The sequence below is a fragment of the Homalodisca vitripennis genome, unplaced genomic scaffold (genome assembly GCF_021130785.1).
Source record: "Homalodisca vitripennis isolate AUS2020 unplaced genomic scaffold, UT_GWSS_2.1 ScUCBcl_6;HRSCAF=292, whole genome shotgun sequence".
Lineage (NCBI taxonomy): Eukaryota > Metazoa > Arthropoda > Insecta > Hemiptera > Cicadellidae > Homalodisca > Homalodisca vitripennis.
This window is the reverse complement of record NW_025776158.1, coordinates 545,921-558,071: the sequence shown is the minus strand read 5'-3', so window position 1 is coordinate 558,071 and position 12,151 is coordinate 545,921.

Genomic DNA, 12,151 nt, shown 5'->3' with positions numbered 1-12,151 from the left:
TTTCGCCTTAAGTTCTTTAATGTGCGAAACCCACGTCAGTCTGTAATCAAACCACAACCCGAAGGAATTTCACACAGCGACTCGCTGGGATTATTTATTCTATTTATCCTAAGAGTTGGATCAGTGACGTTCCTCAGTCGAGAAAAAGTTATACATTTAGTCTTTGAAGGAGAAAAAGAAAAATCCGGTTTGGTTGCTCCAATCTTCAAGACGGTGGAATGGTGAGCTGAAGGTACCTCTCTGCAGTAGCCAGCCTCCTGCAGGGACAAACACAGCAAAGTCATCTACGAATAGAGAGCATCTGACAGAGCTCTGACGCAGGAAGTGATGCTGTTTATGGCCACAGCGAAGAGAGTACAGCTAAGGACACCTCCCTTGAGGTATACCGTTCTCAAGAATTTTGATGTCGGACAAATGAGTTCCTAGTCTTACATTAAAAGAAACGTTCATTCCCCATAAAACCTTTGATAAAATATAATATATTACCGCCGACGCCCCAATTTGAAAGGGTGTTTTATAACTCCCCTACGCCAAGCTGTATCATACGCTTTTGTTATAGTCGAAAAATACAGCAACAAGTTTGCCTCCGTTCAAGGAAAGCATTCAGGATTGACGATTCCAGGCATACTAGGTGGTCTAGAGTTGAACGGCCTTGACGGAACCCACATTGCTGTGGAGAAAGGAGATTATTGTGTTCTAGGAACCATACCAGTCTACGATTAACCATCCGCTCCAGTATCTTACAAAGACAATTTGGTAAGCGAGATAGGCCTGTAGCTAGCAGGGAGAACTTGTCTTGGCCAGGTTTTGTATAATGGTACAACGTGAGAGTTGCGCCATGAAACTTGGAAAGCTGCGTTCTTGAAAAATTCTATTGAAAAGGGACAAGAGGCACGCTTTAAACCTCTACAGGAAGGTTTCTCAACATGGCGTAGTGGATGTCGTCAGCACCGGGAGCTGAGTTTATAATGGGAGAAATAGCGGATTCTAGTTCGTCAAGGGAAAACAATAAATTTAAGGGACTTATATAGTTATTTTCATTTTATGGGCTGTGCTTCATGTTTGTACTTTATATCGCTGGAACAAAGGACTGTAGGACGTCGTCCTCGATACGTTAGAAATAGACGAGGCCAGAGCGTTTGCCACATCTTTCGGCTCGGTTAATATGATGTCGTTCACCCTTAAGAAGCCAAGAATAGGCAGAGGTGGCTGTTTTTCCGCAAACTGCCTTTAGTCTCCTCCACACCAGAGATAAAGGGGTGGTACGGTTATCGAAGAAGTAAATTGCTTCCACGAATTTTCGTCGACATCTTTTAAATATGAGACGAGTTTTAGCTCTGGCAAGACGAAATCGTGCGAGGTTTTTCCTCGGTCGGAGATCTATTAAATATCCGCAAGGCTTTCCTGCGCTCCCGAAGCGATATCCTACACTCTTCTGTCCACCAAGGTACGTTTTCTCTTTTTGTGATTCCTTTTGTTTTTGGAATACTTTCCAGAGCGGCACTTGAAATGGCAACAGTTATCTTGTTAACGGCGGAGTCTATGTCTATTGATGTTGAAACATCTGGTGCCTGTAAAACTTGTTTAAATTTGCCCCAATCTGCCTTATCAAGTACCCATTTAGGTCTTTGGGGCACATTACCTGGATTATCGAGAACTTTAATTATGACCGGTGCATTGGTCCGCTACCGTAAAGGTCAGAGGAAACTGACCAGTCGAAGCGGTAAGCAATTTGTGGTGTGCACAACGGTTAGGTCTAATACTGACCAGGAACCTGTTCTCGGGCAAAGATAAGTTGGCGAGCCATCGTTTAATAAAACAAGATTCAGATCGTCAAGGACCTTGGAAACCATGTTGGCCCTTGGAGAGCAAGTAGTAGAGCCCCAAAATACGATGGTGGGCGTTTGAAATCCCCCACAAGTACGAAAGGACGAGGCAAGTGATTAATAAGGTCCGCTAGATCTTCTCTTGGAAGACATTCTGGTGGCGGGGGGACATAAACACAACAGATATGTAATTTAAACGGTATGTCAATCTTTATGCATATTACTTGTAGAGGTGTGTTCAAAGGTACCTCCACTGTATTCATAGAAGGATTCGCGAGAACCATAACTCCTCCACATGCATGTCCGTCATTTATGGTTGTCATGGCGGAAGATATCCCATCCCCTGATGGAAAATTGGCATGCACGGCGAAGCTTGGTCTCCTGAATACATATGATAATTTGGTTTTATTTGTGATGCTAGTAGATTCAGGTCTTCCAGATGGCTTCGCAGTCCGTTAATATTCCATTGTATAATATTCATATAAAATTAGGTTTTTAAAAAGTAATTTTGTTTTTTGTTTTTTCCTTGATTTTGTTTAAAATTTACAGTAGTTTTTTCAATTTCTGAATGTGGCCTAAGGTCGTCATCAAACAAATCCTCCTCCATTAGGCTGGATTTGGAGGACTGGTATGAGGGAGGGGTTCTGTTGGCACCCTTTGACCGTTCGACCACTTTAGAGGCAATTTTTTGATTTATCCCAGAAACGAGTTTTTGGCGTACTTCCGGAGATATATCTTTCTTTCCCGTCACGCTGGAACTTCCAGCATTAGGGGTTTTTTAAAAATTGAGCAGCAAACCTGGCCCTTCAGTAGACTGTTGCTTGTTTAAAGTGTTCCTCCCTTGGGTTGATTGACTAGGTATAGCCGGTCTTACAGACACAGAAGGTGCAAGGTCTGGTATATCAGTGCCTCCACTATATGGGAAGGACTTGGCACTAAGTTGTTGTACCAAAGCTGCAACCTGTTGGGTTAGTTCTCTAACCATGCCTTCCAGAGCTGAGCAGAAGAACACGGTTTCGGTTTGCACAGGGACAGAGGCAGCTTGAGAATAGGATACGTCCTTCTTCGGGGTTTGCCCAAGTCGTTTCCTATATTCTTTACGAGCATCGCCGAAAAGATAATTTCTCGCTAGTGACTATTTTTAGCACTTCCTTTTCTTCTATGTATACTTTAACAGCTGCGAGAGCTTGAAGGATGCTTGCCCTTGCAGTTGACGCACTGTTCTTTCGCCACCGGCACAGTCCTTGTCACTGTGACCACTTTTTCCACAAAGACTACATGTTTCAGGTTATTGCAAGTTTTGCTCGAATGCCCAAAACGTTGACATCTATAACACCTCTGAGGATTTCTAAAGTATGGGCGAACTTGTAGAGAAAGATATCCTGCTCTAATTGTGGCTGGTGGGTGAGGAAGGGCAAAAGTCAAAATGTGACCTGGTGTAGGTGTCGGTACACCGTGTTCAACCCTCATTATTCTCACCACATCAGTCACAAGACAATCTTTCAGTTCTTCTTTCAACTCTTCAATTGAGCAACATAACATATCGCGACAGAATACAATTCCTTTGCAGAAGTTTAATGTCTCATGAGGATGGACAACGACTTCTACTTTGTCGTTAAAAGGATCTCATGGAGAGAAATTTCTGAGCCTGTGGAGCGTTCGCAGCTTCTACCAAGATGCTTCCATTACGGAGCTTCCTAACAGAAGAACGGCGAGCCGCCCACTCCGACTAGAGCCTTGTTAACAAGGAAGGGGCTCACCTTTGCCAAGTTCTGAGTATCGTCTTTGTGTTTGAATACTAGAAAAAGTGGGGTGGGAAGATTTTGAATATTAATTTTCTTGTCTGCAGTTTTTCTCTGTTTGTTTGTTTCCTCTTCAGATTCTGAAGAGAGAGCACGCTTCTTTTCCAGATCCATAGAATCTCTTTCTACAACTCTATCATTTGCTTGAGAAGGGTTTAATGTAGCCATTCAATATTTGAACCAGCGCATCGTGATTAAAGGTGCAGGCCGAGACATCGGGAACGGGTTATACCCTCGGGAACCTGTCAGCCAAAGCTTGGCAGGGCACCCTACCCCAGTTCCCCGGGACCCGATGTTATCTCGTTTAAACCGAGTCGGGAATTCACGCACGACTCGGCTCGCACGTGGCAACAGAAATCTCCGACATTTCTGTCCAATAATCACTTCCTGACCAGGGACCGAAGTGGCTGGCACCAGGATTCATACTACCGTTTGCTTCGGCAGAGCAAGCTCACATCAGCTCTCTTCTGCTACACCTTCTCAGAGTGTAGCAGTTCAAAGCACTCCCCGCAAACAATAGCACGATCCAGTCAGGAAAAGGGAGGAATTAGGAATAGGTTAGGATTTATGGATGGGACAGGGAAAAGTGCCAGGATTGGAGATGTGTCTGGCACTAGCTCGGGGTACGAAAGGTCGCCAACCTTTAAACGTCAGAGTAAGACGTCCCCCTACGGGCTTGTCAGACAGAATAAGTCATTTTGTTTCATAACCCTAAGTGATGTTTTGAAAGTGATCTGTAGCCATTATTAATTTTCATTCTATCTAACTATGCCTCGGTACAACAAAAAATCTGTGGTATGGGAGTTTTACAAGAAAACTACAGATATCGAGTGCAATGTAAGTTGTGTTCATCTTCCTATAAACATTTCCGGAAACACATCTAACTTAGTAACACATCTAAAGAATAAACATCCAGTTCAGTATTTGGACAACCTCTGATAGACAGCCATCTCCTGGAATTTCAAGGAAGTCAAAGCACGAATCTTCCAGCAGGTCCCTTGGTTGATTCCGTAAGTAATGATGCTTCTACTAGTGGAACACAAACACAAGATACCAACATATCTTGTGATAATTTTTGATTCAGAACCTCCACGCAAACGCCATAAACAAATGAGACTAGTAGCACCTAACCAAAATAAATCAAAAATCTGTTGATGACGCTTTGTTAGACATGATAGTTTTAGATTATCAGCCCTTACAGATAGTAGAGAATGTTGGTTTCAAAAACTACACTAAGAAACTTAACCCGGGACTACACTCTTCCAAGCAGAAAACTGTTATCGACCAAATTACTCGATGAACGGTATAAGGTATGCTCAGAAGCCCTTAAACAAAAACTGAGCAACAGTTGAAAATATTGCATGACAACAGATATCTGGACGTCAGATAGTAATAGAAGTTACATGTCTTTAACATGTCATTTCATCCTTGATGCCAAGTTTAAATTCTAACGTGTTATCTACCTCTGAGTTACCCTTGGATCATACAACTGATAACATAGCTAACGCTATAAGAAACATTGCAGAAGAGTGGCAAGTACATCATAAAATTGTCGCTGTTGTTACTGATAATGCCAGCAATGTTAAAAAGGCTGTCAGAGAAATTTTACATTTGCGTAATCACTACTGTGTTGCGCACACATTAAATCTTGCCGTTAAGGATTGCATATCGAAGGGCAATGATGAAAATGATCATTTAAAACATGATGAAATTGATCAAAATTATCAGCAAATGTCGTTCAATTGTGACTCATTTCAACCATAGTGCTAAATCTTCCTATAAATTGATAGATATTCAAAATCACATGGGTCTAGAAACGCTTAAATTGAAGCAAGATGTCCCAACTCGGTGGAATGCAACTTTATTTATGTTGGAACGGTTGGTCAAAGTTAAAATTCCTCTTTCAGCTACTCTTCTGCCACTTATACAGTCACCTGTACCATCTCTAAATGCTTCTGAGTGGGATATAATTGACGACTGCATTGGTTTACTCCAGCCTATAGAAAAAATGTCAACATTTTTGTGCGGAGAAGCTTACCCTACACTATCCAAGTTGTTATACCATTAGTAAGAGGACTTCAAAGTGTACTAATAAAAAAAGAACCCCCAAACAGATGCAGGTAAACATCTAAAATCATCACTAATTGAAGTCATTGACAAAAAGACTGAATGTTTATGAAAATAACAGGACATCAGCCCAAAGCAACGTTCCTGGATCCTCGTTTTAAGAAAAAGGCCTTTGGTGTTGAATCCAATGCCCAAAACGCTCAGAAGTGGGTAATTGAAGAACTGACCAAACTCCAACCCGAATCAAGACAACCTCACACACAAAGCCTACCACCACAACCTGAGCCAAGGCAATCAGAAGAGGACAATCTGTGGGAAACTTTTTTAAAATCTTGTTAAATCCCGAAACTCCCTTCTCAATGTTTGCAACTCTGATATATGCCTTGTTGAACAGGGATGCAATATCGTAAGGAGTTATCTTGGTAAATGCATTTACTTTCATAAATGAATCACACTCTCGAGCAAAGGCTGCCTTCAAGGAACTGTAAAAGGTTACATCCAGAGGCTGCAGTCGGTGTGATGTATGTGGAGGTATTGTAACTACTACAATATTGTTATCCTTGCACTTGTTGTAGGCAGCTAAGGTGGTGTGGTTGTACCTAAAAAATACACCGACTAGGAAGGTCGTAGTTATACTAATTTATGATCTTATATGTAAAGATTATAATACCAATATTGTAAAGACTATAAATGGAGCAGAGTTTTACTTACCTCTGATGAAGCAAGAATTCAAAATAAGAAGAAAACTAAAGAAACTATAAAAACTTTGTTTTGTTAAACAACGCGGAGCAGCTTGCCGGCGGTTTCCCTCCAGATGTGATTCGTATTGTTGCCGCAAGGTAGCAGCACTAGTTCCAGCGCTGTAGTCGCATTTTGTTTTCTTTCGAGATGGGGGAAAAACCTTACATAGGTACCACTTAGCCCGTAGTAGGTGGTAGTGTTTGATTAGTACTCACTAAAAAAAACCCCCCTTTCTCCGCTTCACACTGTGATCACCTTGTTGGTATTGCTTCAAAATGAAGGGACTGTTTCTTCTACTCCTCTGTATCAACCGGGCATCTCATCATACTATATTTCTATTTTCCTTGCATTATTTTTCTTATGTAGTTGTTAACCTCCTCCCATTTTTCTTTAGAGTCTAACATTAGAGGCACTAATGTATCCACGGTCAGCACACCAGGTATCACTGGTGTGATAACAGGAAAAACCTTAGCTATTACAGGAATTGTGGAGATATGTCTATAATTAACATAAGAATCCATTGGGCCTTTCTTATGTACAGGAACCACCTTATTTAACACGTTCGCTGCGGCAAAACGGCTCTATGATGTACCCGATATGCGTCAAAATTTGATTTCGTAAATTTAAATTGTAAATGCGTAATTCTTGTTCAATTTGACTAAAAAATGGTATTTTATATGTGCATGCGCAATGATTGTGACTACCCGGGTAGTCAGCCACACCCAGGTCAAAACAAATTAAAAAACTAATTTTTTTATAAAACTTATATAAGCTTTTATATAAGCTCCAAAAATACCAGAAAACTCCATAGGACGTAGTCCATTCTCACCGTGACTACCCGTGTACTCAGCCGCACACGGCACATTACACATAAACTACTCACAGCACCTTCCTCCTCCCCTTAGTTTACACTAGATAAAAACATGTAATAGTCACACAAAACACCATTTACAATATGTACATCCCTTCCCTCCTCCCTTTTCTCCCTCCAAGTTTATTCTCTCTTGTGGTAGGAGTCAAAGCATTTTACAATGCATAGGCCTGGTTCACCGACACAAGCTTTACAGACACATCGTGTTTGTAACCTTTTGCCCTCCCTGAAACTCGACATCTCTTCACTTTGGTTCTGTTCATGTTGGTTCTGTTTCCCTCACTTCGAGATACAAGTAGTAAAGATGTATGCTCAAGATTTCTTGGAAGACGCAATGGTTCTTCTTTCTTCGGAAGTAAAGTTTCTATGACTTGCATTCTGAATTCATACGTTGACATTTTGTTAGCTCTTGGGTTGGGAGTATGCATGTTATGGAGCTGGTGTGCATTAGTCATAATCATCTGTAGGAATTGGACGAAAATTTTCTTATACCCACGGAGGGTTTTCCTTTCTGATGGATAATAGGCCATCATTTGGTCAGATCTGTCGACCCCTTTCATGAAAGCATTATATTTTATTATAGGCAGGGACTTTTCCTTTTCTACATTCTTCGCATTTATATAAGTCACCATTTCATTTTCGTACTCCGTTGAAATATATAGGACCTGCCTCTTGTCCTTCCATTTCCCTATCATTACTCCGTTAGCATATCTCTCAACCGTTTCCCCTTTAGACAGTTTTGCCGATTTTGCTTTATGTGGAATATATTTTCTATTTGATCTCAGTGTGCCAGTACAATAAGTACCATTTTGCAACATTTGGCTGCAAGGGCGAAGCTGTTATAATAGTTATTCATATAAATGGAGTGGCCATTATTAAATCTACCCTCTATTAGACCCAAAACAACATTTGCTGTATGGCCTTTACCACCAACCTCATCTGTGACTCCACTGTACATGAACAATTTTTAAATCAGGCCATGTGGTTCTGTCAAGGTGTATAATTTTATTCCATATTTATGTCGTTTCCCTTTAATGTACTGGCGGAAATACAGTCGCCCCCGCCATAGCACCATACACTCGTCTAGTGACAGTTCTTTTTGTAGATCAAATCAAATCAGATTTTTATTGCCGGAACATTCTATAATGCATGGCAAAAGTCAACTTTTTACTTGCTAGAATTTTGTCATACACCCCACAATAGATCTCATTCAGACATACAATTTACATACATCAATTCATTCGCCAATGATTCCCACTTCCAGCGACGGATTCAGTCAGTCTTTTTAATTGGTGGTCTCCCAATCAAATGCTAAAAAACCTCGTCTACATTATAAAATGCTTGTGACACTAAAAAGCGTTTCAAACGAGTCTTTAACACCTTGGGCGTTGGAGCGTTTTTTTATTGAATTTGGTAATTTGTTGACGAAATGAACACCTGCCCGTGAAGGCAAGCGTTCATAAACCACCGTTCTGTGCCTACCAGTTCGGTAGTTATCTCTGCCTCTAGTCTCATACGCATGTATGTCCCGGCCATTCGTCATGGTACATTTAGACATACAAAACAGAGTTGTTTCCAAGATGTAGAGACTGGGCAGCGTCAACAGTTGTAAAATTTTTGAAGGCTTCCTTGCACGACTCTCTAAATTTCAACAGAGCGATAATGCGGATCGCTTGTTTTTGCAGCTTGAACACTCTCATAAATTGATTGTTTGCACAAGCTCCCCACAACACCAACCCGTAAGTGAGATGGGGGTAAATCAAGCCAAAATACGCCATCATTAGAAACCTGAATAGGGCAGTATTTGGCTAGAGACCTCAAAACATAAATGCCTGAAGTCAATTTGGAGCAAACGTGATCGATGTGATTATTCCAAGTCAACCCTCGATCTAGGTATATTCCCAGGAATTTCGAGCAGTAGACTTCTTCCAGCATTGTGTCAGCCAACATAACAGCTGGCTCGTCATGCCTGTCTACTGATCGCAAAGCAAAATTTAGAAAATTAGATTTTGCAGAATTTGTCTTAAGATTGAGGCTGTTGAAATGTTGGACGCAGTTGTTGATCTCAACAAAACTTTGCTGTTCCAGAAATCAATTTTGATTTGCTTGTGAAACAGAGAGTCGTGTCATCAGCATACTGCACAAGTTTTCCGTGCAGAAGTGATGAACCTACGTCATTGACACAGATCAGGAAGAGAATTGGACTGAGAATTGAGCCCTGTGGGACACCATAGCTCAGGTGAATTGGTTCAGATAATTTGTTTGCGATTTGGACAATTTGGGTTCTGTGGCTTAAAAATGACCTGAGCCACTGGAGAGGCACGCCTCGGATGCCATGAGATTCAAGTTTGTCAAGCATTGTAACATGGTCAACGCAGTCGAATGCTTTCGATAAGTCTAGGAACACACTCAATGTGGGATCCCGACGTTCTAGCCCCTCTACAACCATATCGACTAGACGTACAACTGCGTCTATTGTCGACTTAACCCTTCCTGAAGCCAAAACTGGCCTTCAGATAGCTGGTTGTGCTTATTTAAAAATTGAAGCATTCTTACCAAGAAAAGTTTTTCGAATATTTTGCTCAAAACTGGCAAAATTGAGACAGGCCGGTAATTGTGTGGGGAGTGGGGATCAACTTTCTTAAAAATCGGGCTCACTTTCGCGGTTTTTTAGGAGTGAGGGGGAAAACTCCTTGTTCAAAAGAGAAATTTACTAATTGGGTTAAAGGTTTCACAATATGCTTTGAACATGTATTTATTAGCCACATCGACATTAAATTTAAATCATTTGATTTTTTGGCTGGGAGCTGCTGAATTATTTTTTTCAAGCTCTTCCTCAACGACAGGTGCCAGTGCCATGGAGGCTACTGGACACTGTCTCCGTCTTGGGATTCCTTGTGGCGGTGATGGGCAAGGGCCTTGCTCATAAGCAACAGATCCAAAGAATCTGTTAAGCCTATTCGCAACCTCAACCGCGTCCTCCACAAGTCTGTTCACCATTTTTTAATTTGATTTGATTGTTGCATGATTTGTTTTTATTGTTGATGATGTTCCAAGCAGTTTTAGAAATATTTTTTGAAAATATAATTGATTTAGAAACATCATATGCCTTTGCCGCCTGGATCACTTTTCTGTAAAATTAGTTTGTAATTTCGGAAAAAATCGTTTTGAATTCTTCATTGTGTGATGTTTTCTGAATTTCTGGAGAAATACTTTAGTTTTTTCTCTAGAAATTAAAATTCCTTTAGTGATCCATTTGTTGTTTACCGTTTTGGGACAAACTTGTATGGTTTTGAGAGGACAGTACATGTTTAACATGAAAGTTTAGTGTATCACTAAACATTTTAAAATGCTGTTCTACCGAAAGACTTGATTCTTGGAATTTCCAATCTTCTTTGGAAAGGGAAGTGTTGAGGAGAGCGATGTTTCCTGGCCGTAAGTCTCTTATTGTTTTAGTGATTTTGGGCTCCCCTCTCGATTTTTTACTCCACTAATAATAGCCTCTTGGCCATAGTGGTCCGAGATAGCTGTATTGACCACGGACACTGCGACACTTGGAAGATTAGATATGATATTGTCGATTGTCGACTGTGTATAGACTGTGTCACACGCGTTGGCGTTTGACCAACAACTCAAGGTCGAATGATCTTAACAAGTCGACAAATCGTTTGGTGGAAGGGTGATTAGTGTCCATCGCATTAATGTTAAAATCGCCCCATTAGGATATAACCCTGTTCATGGTTAGTTAAATCCATCAGCAGGGCTTCAAAATTTGTGAAGAAATTTTCCTCATTGCCATTGGGAGACCTGTAGATTTCCGATGACGGTAAATTTTGATCTGTTCGAATTGAATTTTATCCCAACTGCTTCAAAGTCTTTTTCTATAGTTTTGACAAGTGAGAAGGAGAAAAAGAATATTTTTTTTTGACAAAAATGGCGACTCCTCCTCCTTTGGAAAGTTGTCGGCCAATACGCATTAGCCAATGTGAAATTTGGAATTTGGCATTGGTCGATGTTCTTGTCATTAAAACCGTTCTCAGTTACAACAAGTACATCTGTTTTCGTTTTCTTCACATATTAATTGAATTTCGTCAAGCTTGTTAGTGGCAGATTGGGCATTTTGGTGAAGCAGTCGGATTTGAACCTGATTGAGAAATTTGGATATCCTTACTTTTTTTATTGAAATAATCAATCAAAAGTCGAGCCTTTTGTAATCGATCACTGTTGGTTGCTTGCTTGCTTGTTGGGGGTAAAAAAGTACAAGCAACGTAAGATGCCTAGAAACCTATCACGGCTCATGAATTGTGGTAGATTGAACAGGTAATGGGTTCACCAATAGTATTGAAGTCTTGGTAGCTTCACTGTGCCAGTGTGAAGTATTAAACCAATGAAAGTTTTCAGTTCATCGATTGTCAAGTCTTTACACCTGGAGATTCTAGAGTTAGGAGTAATTTTTTTTTTTTTTTTTTTTTTTTTTTTTTTTTTTTTTTTTTTTTTTTTTTAATAAGGGCATAAAACACGCAGGTTATCAATGCCCGTAGGGTTAACGGACACCTACACTTTAAAATATGGGTGTCACGTTATCAGTGCAAGGAATAAATAGCGGATCTCTGTGTCAAATAACATTATTATCACATTAAGACAATAAGAAAAACAACAGAAGTAAACAGGACTAAAAACTATATAACGAAAATAGCCGAGAGGCTGTAAAGGAGCCCGATAGTTAAAATATCTCAGATAAATAAAAACGATAATAAATATAAACAAAATCTAATGCTAAAACCAGGTAAGTTAGTGAAGGTAAGGTTGTAAAGGGACCCACCCTCACCAATAACAAATAACAA